Source organism: Primulina tabacum, chromosome 5 (assembly GCF_025594145.1).
Source record: "Primulina tabacum isolate GXHZ01 chromosome 5, ASM2559414v2, whole genome shotgun sequence".
In the NCBI taxonomy this organism is placed as follows: domain Eukaryota; kingdom Viridiplantae; phylum Streptophyta; class Magnoliopsida; order Lamiales; family Gesneriaceae; genus Primulina; species Primulina tabacum.
Window position 1 is genome coordinate 40,308,554 of NC_134554.1, and position 21,291 is coordinate 40,329,844.

At 34.5% G+C, this 21,291-nt stretch overlaps 1 long non-coding RNA gene across 1 annotated transcript; it reads right to left on the reverse strand.

Moving 5' to 3' along the window:
* Nucleotides 1-17,968: 17,968 nt before the first annotated feature.
* LOC142545017 (uncharacterized) lies at nucleotides 17,969-18,897 on the reverse strand. The gene is made up of 2 exons (XR_012820196.1): nucleotides 18,596-18,897; nucleotides 17,969-18,348 (listed from the first exon to the last, which is right to left on the reverse strand). It is a non-coding gene; the product is annotated as an uncharacterized LOC142545017 (long non-coding RNA).
* Between the last annotated feature and the right edge of the window lie 2,394 nt (nucleotides 18,898-21,291).

The following is a 21,291-nucleotide window of genomic DNA, read 5'->3' on the forward strand; positions in this document are numbered from 1 at the left end:
TTAAGCATTTAGGATTTTGAAATGTTGAGTTATTTTGCATGGCATGATCGAATTTAAAAAAAATAAAAATTAGTAGGATTTTAAAGTTAAAAAGTATTCGACGCTTCAAGTTGTGAATATGAAGATGATGAGTTCAAGAAATATTGTGCATAGAACGGGATCAAGATGGAGAAAATCATTTCTAGTGCACCTCAGCAGAATGGTATAGCTGAAAGGATGAACAGGACCCTGAATGAAAGTGCTAAGAGCATGAGACTGCACTCTGGATTACCAAAATCATTCTGGGTTGATGTTGTTAACACTGCAGCATATCTTATCAGCAGAAGACCTTCGGTACCACTTGACTGCAGACTACCCGAAGAGTTATAGAGCGACAAAGAAGTGAACATGTCTTTCTTGAAAGTTTTTGTATGTTTATCCTATGTTCATATTGACTCAGTTAGCAGAATAAAGCTTGATCCGAAATCAAATAAGTATTTCTTTATTGGTTATGGTGATAATGAGTTTGGTTATCATTTTTGGGATGACCAAAATCGAAAGATCATTTGGAGTAGAGATGTAATCTTCAATGAGAAAGTATTGTACAAGGACAAGTCAAGTACTGGAGCTGGAGATGAATGTCCTGAAGTCAATAAGACGGATGAAGTGCCATTGACGGATATTCATGTCAATGAATCAAAAGGCAGTAACCAGGAAGATGAAGAAGCAACTGCACAAGATGATGATTCACAAACTCCGGTGATTGAACTCAAGAGATCTTCGAGAAAAATTAGACCACCTGAGAGATACTCCCCTGAAATTCACTATATTTTGCTGACAGACAAAGGTGAACCATAAACCTATGAAGAGGCAATTAAAAATTATGATTCAACGAACTGGGAGTTAGTCATGGACGATAAATGGATTCATTTTCATCCCCAACCGGACGTAGGAGTTGACAGAACTTCCGCAAGACAAAAAGACATTACATAACAAGTGAGTGTACCGACTAAAAGAAGAACATGATGGTAGCAAGCAGTACAAGACAAGACTTGTTGTAAAAGGTTTTCAGCAAAAGGAAGGCATTGATTACATTGAGATTTTCCTTCCAGTAGTTAAGTTAACCACTATCAAGACTGTAGTCGGATTAGTGGCAAAAAAATATTTACATCTCGAGCAGATAGATATGAAAACAGCAGTAATTCATGGTGACCTAGATGAAGAAATTTATATGAAGCAGCTACGGGGCTTTAAAGTACGAGAAAAAGAGAAAATGATGTGTAAACTTCAGAAGAGCTTGTATAGTCTCAAACAAGCTCTAAGACCGTGGTACAAGAAGTTTGTTGGATTCATGAGTAATAATGGTTTTATGAGGTGTCAAGCTGATCACTATTGTTACGTGAAGAAGTGTGATGGTTCTTATATCATTCTACTTCTATACGTAGATGATATATTGATAGCATGAGCTTATTTGGAAAAGATTGATAAAGTCAAGAAAAAGTTATCAAAAGAATTTGTTACAAAGGATTTGGATGCTGCAAAACAAATCCTTGGAATGAGGATCTTAAGAGACCAAATGAACGGAATCTTGAAGTTATCTCAAGATGAGTACGTGAAAAAAGGTGATTAGCAGATTTAATATAGATAGAGCTAAACTTGTGAGTACTCTTTTGGCTAGTCATTTTAAACTAACCAAAGTACAATCACTCTTCGACGGAGCAGAAGCAGGCTTATTTGAACAAGGTTCTTTTTGCTTCTGCTGGCGGAAACCTCATGTATGCAATGGTGTGCAGTAGACCAGACATAGAACATACAGTGAGAGTTGTGAATAGGTTTATGAGCAATCCAGGAAAACAACATTGGGAATCAGTTAAGTGGATTCTAAGGTAATTGAAAGGTACTGCTAGTTTATCTTTATGCTTCAGGATATCATATTTGGTCTTACAAGGTTTTGTCGATGCCGATATGGGTCGTGACCTGGATGGCAGAAAACGTACCACTAGGTATGTGTTCACATTAGGTGGTACAACAGTAACCTGGGTGTCTAAGTTGCAAAAGATAGTTGCAGTTTCAACTAAGGAAGGTGAGTACGTTGCAGTCACAGAAGCTAGCAAAGAGATGATATGGTTGAGATCCTTTCTGAAAGAATTGGTTAAGAAGCTTGAAGGTAGCACGTTACACTGTGGCAGTTAGAATGCTATTCATTTAGAAAAAATCATGTTTATCATGCTAGGACAAAGTATATACATGTTCAGTTCCATTTCATAAGATCGGTACTGGAAGATGGAATCTTGTTTCTTGAGAAGATTCTCAGAAGTAAGAATCCAGCCAATATGCTGACAAATGTTGTAACCGTTGACAAACTGAAGTTGTGTTCAACTTCAGTCGGACTATAAGTATGAAAAAGATGATATGAGCTGTTACACTGATGTTGTGAATACATGATTGAAATCAAGTCTTCAAGTGGTAGAATGTTAGGTGAGAAAATGGTTGGTGGGAGTTTGAGGAAGTGGTTGGTGGGAGTTGTGAAATAAATCCATGCGTAAAGAGGAGTTCTACCCTTCAATTTATATATCTCAACAAGCTTTTCAGAATTGTAAAATATAGAGAGAAAAAAATAGTGTTTTTTTCCTTGAGGGTGGAGGTACTCTTGAGTGAGGCAGAGAAAATATATGTCGGTATACTTTGAGTTGAGATTGTGGGAAAAAAAGTGTTTTGTATACACTTGTAATATTTCTTCCAATAAAGATTTGCAATAGTTCCGTGGACGTAGCCTACATTGGGTGAACCACATAAATCTTTGTGTTTTTGTTGATTATTTTATTCCGTTTTTTGATATTATATTATCATCATTATCGTCATCGCTTCGGTGTAATCCTCTACATATCATTATGATTGTCACTCATGCATGCTCAATCCAACAACTAGCATGCAAGAACACTAAAAAAAATAAGTTATGTAAAGCACCATGCTACATATATGAGAGTCGACTCTTGAACCTGTTAGACAGTACTAAATACATAAGAGTAGGCCACCTATGATTCCTAGTGTTGGTAGATCAAAGGGTCACGTGTCGCGTTCTGAAGAGAAATGACCGGAAAGCGCAGATCACCTATGGTTTAGAAATGGATGTTTGATTACTTAACAATGGACCAATTGACCACGCTTACGTGAGCATGAGAATGAGCTTGGGATGTGACACCACTACCATTAATAGGCACAATATAGATATTTTCGTCATCTAATTACTTAAAAAAAGTAGATCGGGTGTGGTCAAAAAATTGCGCATAAAATAACACTTTATCATTCAGAAATAATATTTTTATAATAAATATTTTTTTATTTTTTTATAACAATGAGATGATTTTTGTTTATATAAACTAACTATCATTAATCATTTTAAAGCAAAATTGAAAACAAATGATTTCGAAATGCATAGGATGGAAAAAAGAAAATATGGGTGAATATGGGTTGAGTAAAATTTTAATTGTCAGTCGGTCTTATATTTACAAATATTTATATAATACTGAATGTATTGACATAGATAATCAACAAAATACAAGTGTGTTTATGTGTTGGTATTGTCTCATATCTCAAATAGATCAGTCTTATATCTTCCCTACCACCGGTCAGTCCCCATCAGAGATATTATTATCTGTTAAGATCTGGCATCACTCTTTTATGGCTCACCTAACCATCCAGATCAAGCGACGTAACGTCAGCAGCTTAACTTCAAGAACTTTCCAGGAGGTCGTCCATCTCAGTATTATTTTAACTCATGCACGCTTAACCTAACATCTCTCCCTAATAAGTATAGAAATATGCTTATTGAGATGCTTGAACTCATTAATTTGCTCTGATACCTACCGTTAGAATCAAGTGCTTACTATAGGGTCAAAAGTTATAGTTGCTAGCCAAGACGTAATTTTATTTTTTTGTACTCGTTGCAGCACAAAGTGCACCTAATTAGGTGCTAATTAGTCAATTTGTTAGGCCCGTAAATCCAGAGATGTTTGTGTCTATCTGATGTTGTTGTCTCTTATTCTTTAGAAATCAGTCTTTTGATTTCCATATTGTCAATCATGTTTCCAACACACAGTACTACATATTAAGATCTGGAGTCACTCTTTTACGGCTCACCAAGTCAAACAGGTCAAACGGCATAACGTCAACAACTTGACGTACAAGAACTTCTCAAAATAGCTCTCATAACATGTTAGGTGAGGAAAAGGTTGGTGGGAGTTTGAGGAATTGGTTGGTGTGAGTTGTGAAATAAATTCACTCGTACTCCTCTCCCTTCGTTTTATATATCCCAACAAGCTTTTCAGCATTATAAAACAGAGAGCGAAAACAGAGAGTTTTTTTTTAGTGTAGAGGTTCTCTTGTGTAAGGTAGAGAAAATATATTCCCGGTATACTATGAGTTGGGATTGTGAGAAAAATAGTGTTCTGTATACATTTGTAATATTTCTTCTAATAAAGATTTGCAGTAGCTCCGTAGACGTAGCCTATATCAGGTGAATCACGTAAATCTTTGTGTTCTTGTTGATTATTTTATTCCGCATTTTCGGTACTGTATTATCATCATGATCGTCATCGCTTCGGTGTAATCCTCAACAACTGGTATCAAAGCCTATTGTAAAATTTCTTAGAATTCTGAGTATCCTCTTGGTTGCAGCTTTATCTGATCTTCCTCATCAGAAAATTTTTTTAGATTTTTTGCTAAGGCTAGAGAAACGATGGCAAGAAATGATCGATCGGGATCGAGAATCAACAAGTTCGATGGAACAGATTTTTAGTTCTGGCGGTTACAGATTAAAGATTATCTGTATAGCAAAAAGCTGCATCAACCTCTATCAGGAAAGAAGTCGGAAAAGATGGAGGATGGTGATTTGGAGCTCCTTAACCGACAGGTGTTATGTGCAATACGATTGACCCCAACGAAAAATATGGCACATAACGTGGCAGAGGCACAAACCACAGAAGAAATGATGTTCATTCTATCAGACATGTACGAAAATCCATCAGCAAACGACAAAGTATATCTCATGAAAAAGTTATTCAATTTGAAAATGGGAGAAGGTGCCTCGATGGCTAAACACATCAATGAATTCAACACAATTTTTCTCAGCTAACATCGGTTGAAATAAATTTTGATGATGAGATTCGAGCACTTATCCTTTTGGCGTCTTTACCAAGTAATTGAGAACCGATGCGGGCAGCATTTAGCAATTCTGTTGGCAAAAGAAAGCTACAATTCAATGATGTCAGAGATCAAATTATTTCCTTAGAAGTTCGTTGGATGGATTCAGGTGAAGGAACATCATCGAGATCTGCTCTAAATCTCGATAACAGAGGAAGAGACAAGAGTGGAGAAATAAGAGCTAACAGATGGCGCGGTAGACCAAGTCAAGAAATAGAAAAGAAAAACACTTTTGAAAAGAATTTGAAGGCTGGAGCTACGGTGAAATTGTTCACTTGAAAAAAACTGCAAATCAACAAAGAATAATTAGAATGTTGTTACTGAGGAGGTACATGATGCTCAACTACTATCCATGGAAAGCTCAGTTGATTCTTGGGTTATGGACTCAGGAGCTTCGTTTCATACTACTGGTAATCATGATGTATTCGATAATTAAATCGCTGATGATTACGGAAAAATTTTCCTAGCTAATGGAAAACCTACCGAAATAGTTGGTATGTTTGATGTTCGTATGATGATGTCAAATGGATCTGTCTGGAAAATCAACAAAGTCAAACATTTAGCAAAATTGACACGTAATTTTATCTTAGTAAGACAACTCGATGACGAATTCTATAATGTGTCCTTTGGTGATGGTTCCTGGAAAGTGAACAAAGGAGCTATGATTGTTACTCAAAGAAAGAAATTTGAACACTTTATACGAATTCCAGTTGCAGAGATACATTAGCAGCCGTGGATGCTGAAGCTAATTCAAGTCTATGACATTGTAGGCTTGTCCATATGAGTGAGAAGGGAATGAAGATGCTTGTATCAAACGGAAAGCTATCGGAATTAAAGACCATTGAACACAATCTATGTGAAAGCTGTGTCTTTGGAAAGCAAAAAGAGGTAAGCTTTTTAAAAGCTGGTAGAGAACCAAAAGCAGCAAAGTTGGAGCTGGTTCCTACTGATGTATGGTTCATACTGATGTATGGAGACCATCTCCTGAGAAATCCCTTGGAGGCTAAAGATATTATGTCACATTATCGACGATTCGTGCTGAAAAGTTTGGGTTTCTGAAAAATAAATATGATGTTTATGAGACATTTAAAAGGTGGAAAGTCATGGTTGAGAATGAGATCAACTTGAAAGTGAAGTGCTTACGGTCTGATAATAGTGGTGTAACGTTCAAAAACCAGCCCACGTAAACCGTATACATGCAATTTGATTAAATTACTTAAATGCTTTATTTAATTGATTTTAAATGCTTAAATGATGCATAGTATATGATTGAAGGTATAATTGCATGATTTCATGAAATTTAAAGATTTTATCTGAATATTCGATAATAGGCTGCGGAAAACAGAACAGGACGACAAGATAAAAATATTTTTTCGATAAATATTTTGAGGCTTGATAAAATGATTAAATATGATCAATTTTTTCTAAAAATGCTGGAATTCAAATTATTTTACGAGACGATGTCGATTATCCGGTAAACCGATTTTGGTCAAACGAAGAACTTTTAAATGCCCAAAAATTCTTAAAACTAAATTTCGTAAACTTTTATTTAAATATTCAATAGGTCTTAATGAGGCTAATTTACCTAAGATCAGTGGGCCTAAGTACTCCTAAACTAAAAAACCCAAAACCCTAATCTATTAACACCCAAATTTCAAAAATTATAAAATGAAAGCAAGGGTTTTTGAGTCTCCTAGCCGTCCACTTGCACACACAACACACACAAGATTTCAAAAATTTGAGACTAGAGATTCAAGGATTTTCGTCACCCGTTCGTCTCTTTTCGCAACCAACGCCAACGATCGAATATTAGAGCGTTCTAAACGTAAAGACACGCTACTAAATCTTCTTTTGCACCATTCAAATCGTATTATGAACGTTTTATGTATTTTAACATGAAAAATATTTGAGTACAAATCGTTTAACGTTTTGATTATTATTTTCAATGTTTTAATGATTTTATGATTTGTTTGAGAATGTTAAAAATTCTAAGGGACATTCTGCCAATATAAGATGTTAAAGGGATAGGAAAAGTGTCGTTAGGGGACAACACGAGGGTTGAACAAGGGCAAAAGGGATCTGTGCATGGCTCATGGTTAGAGGCTAGGGTTTCATGGAGTTTTGGCACATGATAGGCTCGGCCATGAGGGAGGCTGCACCACGGCTCGACCATGCATGTTCATGGTCCTTTGCATGCTGCGTTCAAGGGCTAGAAGGTGTCCTAGCATGGCTGGACTCTAGGACGTGGAAGGAAGAGGAGCCGCGGCCAACTTGGGGAACTAGGGCTTGTGCGCGTGGCTTGATTCTGAAGGAGAGAAGTGCAGCTCGGTTAGGGCTAGTTAGGTCTGGTCCAGCAGGGTCTGGTAGAGTCCTAGGTAGGTTCCTAGGCGGCTGGGACATGATGACTCGAAGAGGAAAAAAAGGAAGAAGCCGCGATCAAAGCGCATGCGTGCATGGGTGCGCGTGACTTGGCTGACGGTTGGGGGCTGGTTCGCTAGTCTAGGCTAGATCGAGAAGGGTCCAAGAGGGTCTGGATTTGGTCTGGTCCTAGGTGGCTCGAGGGTGGTACGATAAAGTGGGAAGAAACATGACTAGTTTAAGATTAGGGCCCGGGTGAGGCATAGGAAATAGGAAGGCTTCGAACCATGGTTCACAGGGTATGGTTCGTGGCTCACGGGGGTAGTTTAGGTATGAAAAGCTTACGTTTAAAGTTTTGAGAAGAAAATATTAAGTTTGAAATTAATTTGGGATTAAAACACTTTGCGGTTTAGTTAATAAATAATAAATCGAAAGGCTCAGGTTTACGTCTAAGAAAATTATTAGAAAGCAATTTTAAACTTATATGATGAATTGGGATAGGCTCGAGTCAATAAAATTAAGAAAAGTCAAAATCTGGAATTTTAGAGTCCAAGGATAAAATGATCATTTTACGTCCCCGGTGGTACGAAAGGTCTTGCAGTTTCCCGAAAAATCATAATACATGCTAAATGATATTTTAAAACTTTGTGATGAAAATATGTAATTTAAGGATATTACGCTAAAGATGAATGATTTTTCCTGAAAATGCTATTTTACGAATTTTTAAAGGATACGATATTTTATTAATAAAAAATGAAAGAAAATATTTTTAAGGATGTGAATTGACTGTGACAAACATGATATAATACGATATGATTGGGAACATCGTGAGGGAGAAGGCCACAGAGAAAATCCGTTTACGAGAAAAAGCCTTAGAGAGAGCCTGACAATCGTATTTCCACTTTTAACGTGACCTAGCGCCCGTCCCCATGCGCAATGGTGAGCTAAGACTGATCAATTGAGCACATGATGATACGATTACAGCTTGTCACTTTCAAGATCAAACTTCACCCAAAATGATATATGATGATATAAAGCTTTACGATTTATGATTTATTTATGCTTACAAATTTATGCTAGCTATTTTAAATAAAATTATGATTTTTATTCATGTGCCTGTATATGTATTATTTTCTACCCATGGTTAGAACGTACTGAGTCATTAGGTTTGGATGGTTGCAGGTGTGGATGAGATTGAGGGAGGCGCTGACGCTTGAGTGGATCGAGTCTGGCAGTACACTCCCGAGGGATATTCATTTTCGCACTTATATAGCATTAAAGTTTTACGAAAATATTTTGAGAATTTTCTTTTGGATATTTATACTTTATTTTGAAATTTGATTTTGGCTATTTTGAATGTTGACATATGATTTTGGTGGTTGACGTTTTATAGATTTTTAAGCATTTAGGATTTTGAAATGTTGAGTTATTTTGCATGGCATGATCGAATTTAAAAAAAATAAAAATTAGTAGGATTTTAAAGTTAAAAAGTATTCGACGCTTCAAGTTGTGAATATGAAGATGACGAGTTCAAGAAATATTGTGCATAGAACGGGATCAAGATGGAGAAAATCATTTCTAGTGCACCTCAGCAGAATGGTATAGCTGAAAGGATGAACAGGACCCTGAATGAAAGTGCTAAGAGCATGAGACTGCACTCTGGATTACCAAAATCATTCTGGGTTGATGTTGTTAACACTGCAGCATATCTTATCAGCAGAAGACCTTCGGTACCACTTGACTGCAGACTACCCGAAGAGTTATAGAGCGACAAAGAAGTGAACATGTCTTTCTTGAAAGTTTTTGTATGTTTATCCTATGTTCATATTGACTCAGTTAGCAGAATAAAGCTTGATCCGAAATCAAATAAGTATTTCTTTATTGGTTATGGTGATAATGAGTTTGGTTATCATTTTTGGGATGACCAAAATCGAAAGATCATTTGGAGTAGAGATGTAATCTTCAATGAGAAAGTATTGTACAAGGACAAGTCAAGTACTGGAGCTGGAGATGAATGTCCTGAAGTCAATAAGACGGATGAAGTGCCATTGACGGATATTCATGTCAATGAATCAAAAGGCAGTAACCAGGAAGATGAAGAAGCAACTGCACAAGATGATGATTCACAAACTCCGGTGATTGAACTCAAGAGATCTTCGAGAAAAATTAGACCACCTGAGAGATACTCCCCTGAAATTCACTATATTTTGCTGACAGACAAAGGTGAACCATAAACCTATGAAGAGGCAATTAAAAATTATGATTCAACGAACTGGGAGTTAGTCATGGACGATAAATGGATTCATTTTCATCCCCAACCGGACGTAGGAGTTGACAGAACTTCCGCAAGACAAAAAGACATTACATAACAAGTGAGTGTACCGACTAAAAGAAGAACATGATGGTAGCAAGCAGTACAAGACAAGACTTGTTGTAAAAGGTTTTCAGCAAAAGGAAGGCATTGATTACATTGAGATTTTCCTTCCAGTAGTTAAGTTAACCACTATCAAGACTGTAGTCGGATTAGTGGCAAAAAAATATTTACATCTCGAGCAGATAGATATGAAAACAGCAGTAATTCATGGTGACCTAGATGAAGAAATTTATATGAAGCAGCTACGGGGCTTTAAAGTACGAGAAAAAGAGAAAATGATGTGTAAACTTCAGAAGAGCTTGTATAGTCTCAAACAAGCTCTAAGACCGTGGTACAAGAAGTTTGTTGGATTCATGAGTAATAATGGTTTTATGAGGTGTCAAGCTGATCACTATTGTTACGTGAAGAAGTGTGATGGTTCTTATATCATTCTACTTCTATACGTAGATGATATATTGATAGCATGAGCTTATTTGGAAAAGATTGATAAAGTCAAGAAAAAGTTATCAAAAGAATTTGTTACAAAGGATTTGGATGCTGCAAAACAAATCCTTGGAATGAGGATCTTAAGAGACCAAATGAACGGAATCTTGAAGTTATCTCAAGATGAGTACGTGAAAAAAGGTGATTAGCAGATTTAATATAGATAGAGCTAAACTTGTGAGTACTCTTTTGGCTAGTCATTTTAAACTAACCAAAGTACAATCACTCTTCGACGGAGCAGAAGCAGGCTTATTTGAACAAGGTTCTTTTTGCTTCTGCTGGCGGAAACCTCATGTATGCAATGGTGTGCAGTAGACCAGACATAGAACATACAGTGAGAGTTGTGAATAGGTTTATGAGCAATCCAGGAAAACAACATTGGGAAGCAGTTAAGTGGATTCTAAGGTAATTGAAAGGTACTGCTAGTTTATCTTTATGCTTCAGGATATCATATTTGGTCTTACAAGGTTTTGTCGATGCCGATATGGGTCGTGACCTGGATGGCAGAAAACGTACCACTAGGTATGTGTTCACATTAGGTGGTACAACAGTAACCTGGGTGTCTAAGTTGCAAAAGATAGTTGCAGTTTCAACTAAGGAAGGTGAGTACGTTGCAGTCACAGAAGCTAGCAAAGAGATGATATGGTTGAGATCCTTTCTGAAAGAATTGGTTAAGAAGCTTGAAGGTAGCACGTTACACTGTGGCAGTTAGAATGCTATTCATTTAGAAAAAATCATGTTTATCATGCTAGGACAAAGTATATACATGTTCAGTTCCATTTCATAAGATCGGTACTGGAAGATGGAATCTTGTTTCTTGAGAAGATTCTCAGAAGTAAGAATCCAGCCAATATGCTGACAAATGTTGTAACCGTTGACAAACTGAAGTTGTGTTCAACTTCAGTCGGACTATAAGTATGAAAAAGATGATATGAGCTGTTACACTGATGTTGTGAATACATGATTGAAATCAAGTCTTCAAGTGGTAGAATGTTAGGTGAGAAAATGGTTGGTGGGAGTTTGAGGAAGTGGTTGGTGGGAGTTGTGAAATAAATCCATGCGTAAAGAGGAGTTCTACCCTTCAATTTATATATCTCAACAAGCTTTTCAGAATTGTAAAATATAGAGAGAAAAAAATAGTGTTTTTTTCCTTGAGGGTAGAGGTACTCTTGAGTGAGGCAGAGAAAATATATGTCGGTATACTTTGAGTTGAGATTGTGGGAAAAAAAGTGTTTTGTATACACTTGTAATATTTCTTCCAATAAAGATTTGCAATAGTTCCGTGGACGTAGCCTACATTGGGTGAACCACATAAATCTTTGTGTTTTTGTTGATTATTTTATTCCGTTTTTTGATATTATATTATCATCATTATCGTCATCGCTTCGGTGTAATCCTCTACATATCATTATGATTGTCACTCATGCATGCTCAATCCAACAACTAGCATGCAAGAACACTAAAAAAAATAAGTTATGTAAAGCACCATGCTACATATATGAGAGTCGACTCTTGAACCTGTTAGACAGTACTAAATACATAAGAGTAGGCCACCTATGATTCCTAGTGTTGGTAGATCAAAGGGTCACGTGTCGCGTTCTGAAGAGAAATGACCGGAAAGCGCAGATCACCTATGGTTTAGAAATGGATGTTTGATTACTTAACAATGGACCAATTGACCACGCTTACGTGAGCATGAGAATGAGCTTGGGATGTGACACCACTACCATTAATAGGCACAATATAGATATTTTCGTCATCTAATTACTTAAAAAAAGTAGATCGGGTGTGGTCAAAAAATTGCGCATAAAATAACACTTTATCATTCAGAAATAATATTTTTATAATAAATATTTTTTTATTTTTTTATAACAATGAGGTGATTTTTGTTTATATAAACTAACTATCATTAATCATTTTAAAGCAAAATTGAAAACAAATGATTTCGAAATGCATAGGATGGAAAAAAGAAAATATGGGTGAATATGGGTTGAGTAAAATTTTAATTGTCAGTCGGTCTTATATTTACAAATATTTATATAATACTGAATGTATTGACATAGATAATCAACAAAATACAAGTGGACAAATTCCTTGTTAGGAGCAAAAATATTATTGTCATACCCGGGATTTCAAACCGCAAAATATGGATACATTCAAGCCAAAATTGATATTTCAAAGCTCATCAAATTAAAAACTAATTGTGAGAGCTCGAATTTCAGCTCAAGGTGTGCGTAATTCAGCCTGGTGGAGCTCGAAGCGGTGCAAACTCGCAAAGACCGGAATGTAGCAGCTCATGAGTACAAACTCCCCGTTGATAAAATGACAATAAAATACAACCAAGGGATGAATTAAAAGTTGAACGTAATTAAGATGCAAGAAGTGGTTTTTTAACTAATCTAGATGACCCTTGACTTGGCTAGCAACTTGGACTATCATTGGGGTACTTTGAAGGCCACAACCGGTTGGCGTGGAGGGGGATAACTACAGCCAATTCAGCGCTATTAATACCGAACGAACGGCTATGAATTTTACACTTGAAACCTCCCTAAACTCTCCACAAATTCGATTGCTAGAAGGCTGTAAAAATCGGCAGCCTCCAGCCAGGTTTTGGGCAGAATTAACATAGCAACTAAGGAAATATTCTGCCGGTTAATGCACGCGATGTAGGGCAAAAGCAGCACCAAATTGTGAACCAGGAAAATCGGGCTGCGTTCGAGCTACAACTGAGGCAACCTCGAGCAGTCGTGTTCGAGTATTCCCGCCAAATTCGTGCAGCATCTACTTCACATTCTAAGGTGTTATTCTGTGCGAAAATTCTTAGAGTAGATGCCCTGTAAGCCAACTGTTGGCTAGAAAATTTATTGACTCGGTTGTAATAAACAATCTTTATTTTAATATAATTCATTATTTGATGGTTTGTTATTTCTTTATCTGTATACTCATGTGAACAACATAGATAAATACTTTTATTATACTTCAATGCAAATGAATCGTAATTCGATGTTGAACTCATTTGTAAACATTGTATGATCTAAATTCGTTCCTAGTCGATTCAGCCGCCTAAAACGTGGATAAAGGTCGCTTGAGCTCAAACTAGCATCTGTGATGTTGTGTACCGCGTTTCTTGGTAAGGGCATAGAGATGTTCAAACATGTAGATGTATAGTCATATGATGATTATACCGAACTACCCTCCCTCGGACTTTCAAGTGATTATCATTCATCGAGATTATAAGTCTGTGGTTATGATTGTACATCATTAATCCTTACGACTCGGGACAACACTGATGCTCTATATGTTAGGACTGTGCTTTGACTCGTTTACCGACTCCAAGAGGGTCATAAGGTGGCAAGATTTGGTACAGTTGCGACACGTGTAGGAGCCAGTGTATTGTAGTCGGGAATTCACTGCTCACCTACGGGTGCGGATATCCTATGTGATCTGATTAAACAATAGTGCATGGAATCTCTAGTCAGAGTATGAGATGTACGTTGGAGAAGGTGTTCTTCAATTGTACATGTGATGCCACTATTCATTCTCAAAAATGTGTCACATTTTTGTCGAATTATTATGCAACTCTCGATGAACCATTGGTTACAGATTCGATCAGGATATATGAGATGAAGGACCGTACTGTACGTTAATCATAATTGACTGGTTGTTATAGGCACTATCAGTGATACCTAGGGAATCATGGGGCGATGCTACTAGATGCTCTTATCATGATTCGATAGGTTTAATCAGAAATATGATTTCTGACATTCTCATGATCAATAGTTGATACATAGAATGGGGAAAATTAGGGTAAGCCCGAGTAAAAGATTATGTCCTGAATCACAAAGAGTTGTGAACTCACAGCTAGCTATATCCCTGAACTATTGAGGGTCACACAAGCATTAGTTTACTTGTTCCTGTTGAGATAATAAATTCAATGAATTAAATTTATAAGAAATAATTTTGATATGATCAATCAATAAGCTTATAAATAAGTTTATAAAAGCTTACAGAAATTTTGAGAGCATGACTGCTAAAACAGTCAAAGGGAGTGCACCTGCCTTATTTAGACATTGGTGATCTCGAAATTAAATTGTTCATCATAATAACAAACAAGTTGAAATTTTCACATCGATGATATTTGATCACCGATCAGGATTATGATGAGATTAATGTCATAGGACCATGGATCATGTGCTTGTAAGAGTATAAGCCCAACATGCTAATTTACACTAGTAGAATTTTTGGTTTTTACTTCGCCACTGGTTACTTGGGCAATTATTAATGCTGAAGTAATATATACTGATCAACTTTGATAATAACACCGGCGAAGTAAAACATTAATTTTTACTTCAAAATTTAAAAAACACGGGCTTCACTTATAATTTTCTGTAACATTTTACTTCGACAGAATCGTTTTGATGAAGTAATATGTTAAAAAAATTTTAAAATTTACATTTAGTGAAGTAAAAAATAACCATACTTAACTTCATAACCATAGGATTTCACTTCAGCAGCCTCCCATACGTTTACTCTTCCGTCACTTTCATCCTCTCGCGGCTTCAGCTGCTTCCCTTCAGGTCTGTAATTTTTGGGTGTTTGCTTCGGATTTATGTTGGTTTCATTTTTGTAACTTCCTTCCAAATAGTTTTGTTGCTGGTTTGTCGAAGATTGTTGCCTCTATGATTGAAGTGTTTTGATTTTGTAATTTCAGATTTTTGTTGTTGGTTTAATTTTGAACACTTTTCTAAAGACATGAACACAAATATACGTAGGTTTCAATTTTTTGTGAATATTTTCTATATGAGAGCTCGTTTTCTTATAAATTGTTGGATTTGTAATGTTTTCTTCTCACGTATTTCACGAGAAAACCTAATTTATCCAATAATATGTAATAATAGGTGTAGGATTATTGTTTTTTTGGGGGGGAAGAATATTAGGTTTTGGTGTAGGATTTATTTATCCGTAATTACAAGCACCTAACTCTTATATTTTGAGACTTATAATTAATAATAATGGTAATGCCAATAATACACACAAGTTGATTTTGTATTAGACTATTATTAGGCAAACACGTATATATACTGAAGTTTGTATTAGGTATTAGGTACATTTTATATTTAAGTTTTATATGAAATTCTTATTACCTTATACTAATATATAATAATTCCATAAATAAAGCAAATGGATATTTACATAGTTTTATTGTATAACTTTTTCTTATTTATTGTAATAATTTCAGGTTTTGATCAAATCCACATTGAAGAAAGTTAGAGTCCTTGAACCAGTTTGAAGAAAACCTTCATCTAGCGGTAAATAATACAAAAATTTATCGTTACATTTTTTGGGATTTTGCTATATTGAAATGGATAAATCCTGGATTCACTCGGATAGAAGGTCCAAACAATATGAGGAGGGTGTGGAACAGTTCATTAAAGATTGTTTACAGTATCCCCACATCAACCCCAATTTAATTCAATGTCCTTATTGCAAATGTAAAAATCTGAAAAAAGGACCAGTTAAGTTCATTCGAGAGCATCTTTATTTCCATGGTTTTAGTCAAAATTTCGATGACGTAAAAGACGTTGTTTTACTTCGTCATCGGTCTAATTTTGGACCAATTTTCCCTCATTGAACCGGCCAAAGACTTCGCTAATTTCTTGGATATGACTTCGGTGATAATGCGAAGTAAAATGGTACCATATTACTTCACGTGCATCTACTTCGGCAATTATCTACCTATTACTTCATTTAATATGCGAAGTAAATAAAGAAAATTCTACTAGTGTTATTAAAGTTCAAATGGGCTTTAATAATTAAATTATATTTTAATGAATTAAAATATAGCTCATTAAGTTTTTTTAATTAAATATGATATTGATTTATGTAATATGAAAATATTCATGATGCCATAATTAAAAATTGCACACAAAGAAAAAATAATATTGCATGATTATGAGTATGCTATTTTCGAGAGACATAAGATTTACTGAATTCTAATTACTTAATTAATGTGATTAATTAAGGAAATGATCATTATTTGAAATAATAAAATATGTATTGCCTTGGTGATGATGGAATATGACAGAAGCTTTCGTAGAAAGAATAAAGGAGAAAGTCTCCAATTCCATAGGCAATTTGTGTGCCCTCAAACAGTTTTGAACCAATTTTGTTCTCTTGATGTCAAATACAAAATATCTTCTATACTTTCTAGTATAAGTTAGAAGATGAACAAATATTCCAGTCGTGGATCGGATTAGGATTTCTTGAAGAAAGATCGTAGGGAAATTTAACAAGAGCTATATCCGCAAATACCGAAATAGCTGGAGCCGAGTGAATTAATTCACTAAAGGTATATTACTAAATATCCTTTGAATGTTTATTTTATTTAAACCATACGAGTGTCCAAAGTATATTTTAAACGTCAAAATAAAATATGAAAACTTTCGCTGCGTTTTGGACATGAGAAAAACGGTATCCTAACGAAAATCACACCCAAGACCAACTTGAGTTCCTTCCTAAACCGTGTCCAAGTCCTGTCCTAGTTTGGTTAACAATTCATCCAATCTTCGATCAATTTTGAAACCGCACCTTTGAATTACGTTAAGTGGAATTATATATTGTTTTAAACAATTTGGGTATGTGTTAAAATTGGATCAATTATTTTATGTTTTCTATGACTCGGTTTGTATTAATATATGCTTCCTATTGCATCTTTTGCTAAGAATTGTGTTCCGACTTGATCCTTCTTATTCGATGTGCTCCTTCGTTCCAACTGATGAGTGATATGATTTGAATAATGGCGCATCAAAGAAGTCTGTTAGGGAAAAGGCTCCAGAAAGAGTCTGTATATAAACTTATATATATATATTCGAATCCAATATTTTTTCTAAAAGTGAGTGATTTGACATTTTTTTTTTCACATATGATACGACATTATTTAGACGAGGTTTGGGAAATTAATAAATTCGGGACAAATTAGCCACTTTTAATGATATTTTTCTAATAAATTACGTGATATATATAGTTCCTTTTAATGTTACATTACATTGTATATGAGTAACGTCATAAAGTTTATGAATTTTAATATTTTGGTTTTTTTTTTTTTTTTTTGGTGCATATGGTTTCTTTGTAAGACCGTAGAAAAATTAAATTTAAGGATAGAAAAGTGTGCTATAAACAAAATATCACAATACAAGCTCACGTAGAAAAAATAAAAACCAAAAGCCCACATCCCACACTCCCTTTTATAGGGTTTTTTTTATTTAACAGGGAAATTGTAATTTATGTAATTGCAATTTTTGTCATCTACATTGTCATACTCGTATATTAGTCCCGTATCTTTTACATTTTGGCAATTTTAGTATTTTTTTCATTGGTAAAGCTGGCGTGACATTGTACATGTCAGCGTCACATCGAAAAAAAGATCAAAACCACAAAAAATTAAAGATGACAACAGACTAAGATTGAAATTTGACTACGTAGATGACTGAAATCGAAAAAAAGATCAAAACCACACAAAATTAAAGATGACAACAGACTCAGAATGAAATTTGACTACGTAGATGACTGAAATCGAAAAGAAACAAATATACATTACCAAAGATATTTTTCCTTATTTGGTATGTATGCTTGGAAAGTTTGATTTCTCTACGCACATACATCAGGATGAGCCACAAGATATGCCTCAGCAGAGGTTAAGAATGTCGTGCTAAATTCTGTTACTCCCTTGAATTCTTCCTCTGAGACATGGGTGTGGCCAGGCTTCAAGTGCAGATGATGCTTCCACTTTATGATGCATCCGTCGACATTGCCGGAACCCACGAACCACTTCTCGGAAAATATCGACTCCATCTTCTCCCCGAGCATCGGTCCCTCGAAGAGATTGATCTTGGCCTGTAGGTTTTCGGTGTCTACGACTGCCATCTTGTCTTTCAAGTGAGTGAAAGGAATCGCTGTCACATAAAGATCGATACAATGTGCATACATTAGTATTTACTAATTCCTCAATTATCATTTGATTGTTATTTTTTACATTTTTGCTAAAGAACCTTTTGGAAAACATTGCTAAAATATAATGGATAATATTTTTTCTTAAGTGGTTATAATGTTAAATACATTTATTTTATATATGTACGTGCATGCTTGCAATGGATTTCTAACATTTATCGAAAAAAAAAAATCGAAATTTAATAATGTTACCATCGGAGAAACTTATTTTCCTAATGCATCCAGCGGCGCCACCTTCCCCTTCGAGAATGTCGATGCTTTTGAAGATACGAGGGATTATTTTTGGTAAGCTGTGGTGATGAGCATCGGTTATCAATGCTTTGAACATCCTCTTAGGGGAGACCTGAACTTTGATTTCATCAGCATATTCGACGACGGTCATGTTTTCGAGCTCGAAAAGAAAGAGCGTATAGATACAAAAGGTTGATGATATACTAAGAATTGGCTTGAAAGGAGATGATGAAGTAGTCGAGGTGTGATTAGAATTTATAGGAGAAAAAGTGGAGGGAGTTAGTAGAAGTTGATTGCAATTTGACCACTGCAAATTTTGGAGGAAATATTTTTTTCAAAAAAGTTATGACAAAAAAAATTGTAATTTAGTAGAAAAAATACAAATAAATTGTTACAATTTTTGTACCAGTAAAGTTAGTAGCGACATTTTTCGATCTAGCCACAAAATTTGGCCAACTCTCTGATTACAAAATGTTTAATGTCTCTAATAAAAGAATTTAAAAATATATCACTTTTGAATTTAATTAGTTTATATTTTGAAGAAATTATAGGTTATTTGCGGCTAGAAATTAATATATATATATATATATATATATATATATATATATATATATACATACTTTATCAATTTCTAAATACTAGCTAGAATCCAAATTCTAAATATAATACGTATTAATTATGTTAGCATGGCGATGTTGAATATAACATAATTCATGTAGTTTTTTTATTTAAAAAAAACGTGTTTGCAATTAAATATAAATTTTATATTATAAACTTTTTTATGAATGGATTCATTTATTAATTATACGTTCATCCGAGCTAGTTTTAGTTAATTTGTAGTCGATCGAGTCGTCTAATCGGTATATATTTCCTTATTCACGAAATTAATTTGAACTCGAAATTTCTATATAGAAGTATATATACTCACGAGATTTGACTCCAAAACTTTACAAATGGCAATTGATATTTTCTCCAGTACTCATAAGTAACAAGTATCGAAAATTTGGTCCCCTATTTCAAGAATTTAAGAATTTTTTTCCATTCTAAATGTGTTACAAATTTCATAACAAAATTTTTAGATTTATTATTATTATTATTATTATTATTATTATTATTATTATGACCATTTGAAAAAAAGGTCATTGACAAAAAAAACGTGATAGAAATTTGTGTCCGAAGTCTGGTTCGCTGTATGAAGGTGATGAAAAGGGGGTTTTATTCTTATATTATGCACATGAACGACATGTAAAAAAAAATAACTTGAACTAAAATTGTGATGCATGCTGAACAAAATAACTTTTTTGATCCATTAATTCCCTCGTTTTGCTAAAAAATGATTTGAACATTTAATTTCCGATGTAATGTCAGCACTCATGATATCAAGTCGGTATTTTCGACGAAATTGTACTGAAATAAAAAAATATATATCAACTCATTACACCAAAATAAATTTTGAATACTTAGCAGACGAAAACTCAAAAATAATCAGAATAGTATTGAAAAATGTTGTGGAAGAAATTTCTCACCGCATTCATGCTCCTCTACTCAGTATAAAGTCGGTGATACACTCACTTCAAGAAGGTGTACGTACGAGTTGGTAGAGTAGGTGATTGTTCGACCAATGGTCAGGAGTTTAATTCTATCTACCAACATCTTCTCGGACGGACTTATCACACAGGCTTCCCTAATATGATTTACCTGACTGATATTATTTGCAGAATGTTGTATTTCTTCGAAGATTTACCTGGTTCACATTCCACGTCATAAAATAAAGTGAGACACGCCAAGTTTGACTACCAACAAGCCGGACCCCTACAGTTTCCGTGAGGGATCTTTCCAAGACTTTTACGTAATCCAATCATATTTGCACAGTATTATAGCTGAAATAAGGATATGCTAAGCTGTTAAGTATTTTCTAAATTTTATAAAGTCTATAAAAAATATTTAAGCCTAAAAATCAATAATCTTGAATTGTATCTTACTGGTATCAAAGCATTATTATTATTATATTTGATTATGATAATTACTTTTAGTATATAAAAACAAACCATAGGACTAAACTATATTGAATTTTAATATTTTTTTTGATGAAATTCTAATTAGTTGTTTCTTAAAAATTTATTATATTATTATTATTAATTAAAATTTTTAAAGAGTTCTTCATTCTCCACTTTGGTTTGGCAAAAACTTGTGTGAAACGGTCTCACGGGTCATTTTTGTGAGATGGATCTCTATTTGGATCATCCATGAAAAATATTACTTTTTACGCTAAGAGAATTACTTTTTATTGTGAATATCAGTAAGATTGACCCGTATTACAGATAAAAATATGTGAAATCGTCTCACAAAAAATCTACTCTTTTTGTTTTCCAATGTCCACCAGTACATATAATAGATAAAATCCTTAGCGGCTTGTCGGCTTCTGCTAAATATTTTCTTTACCAGAATATATATCCAATTCCAAAAACACGTGAGCTTTAAGTCAAAAGTCAAAACCAGAGAAAATAGAATTTTATGACGAAAATCACAATTTTATTTAAAAAATTAAATAAATGGAAAATGTATTTTATACAAATCTTGATTATGTCCAAAATAATAATATAATAAATAGCACACGTCTTAATCTAAATGTCTTTCACGGAACCGTAAGTTTTAGA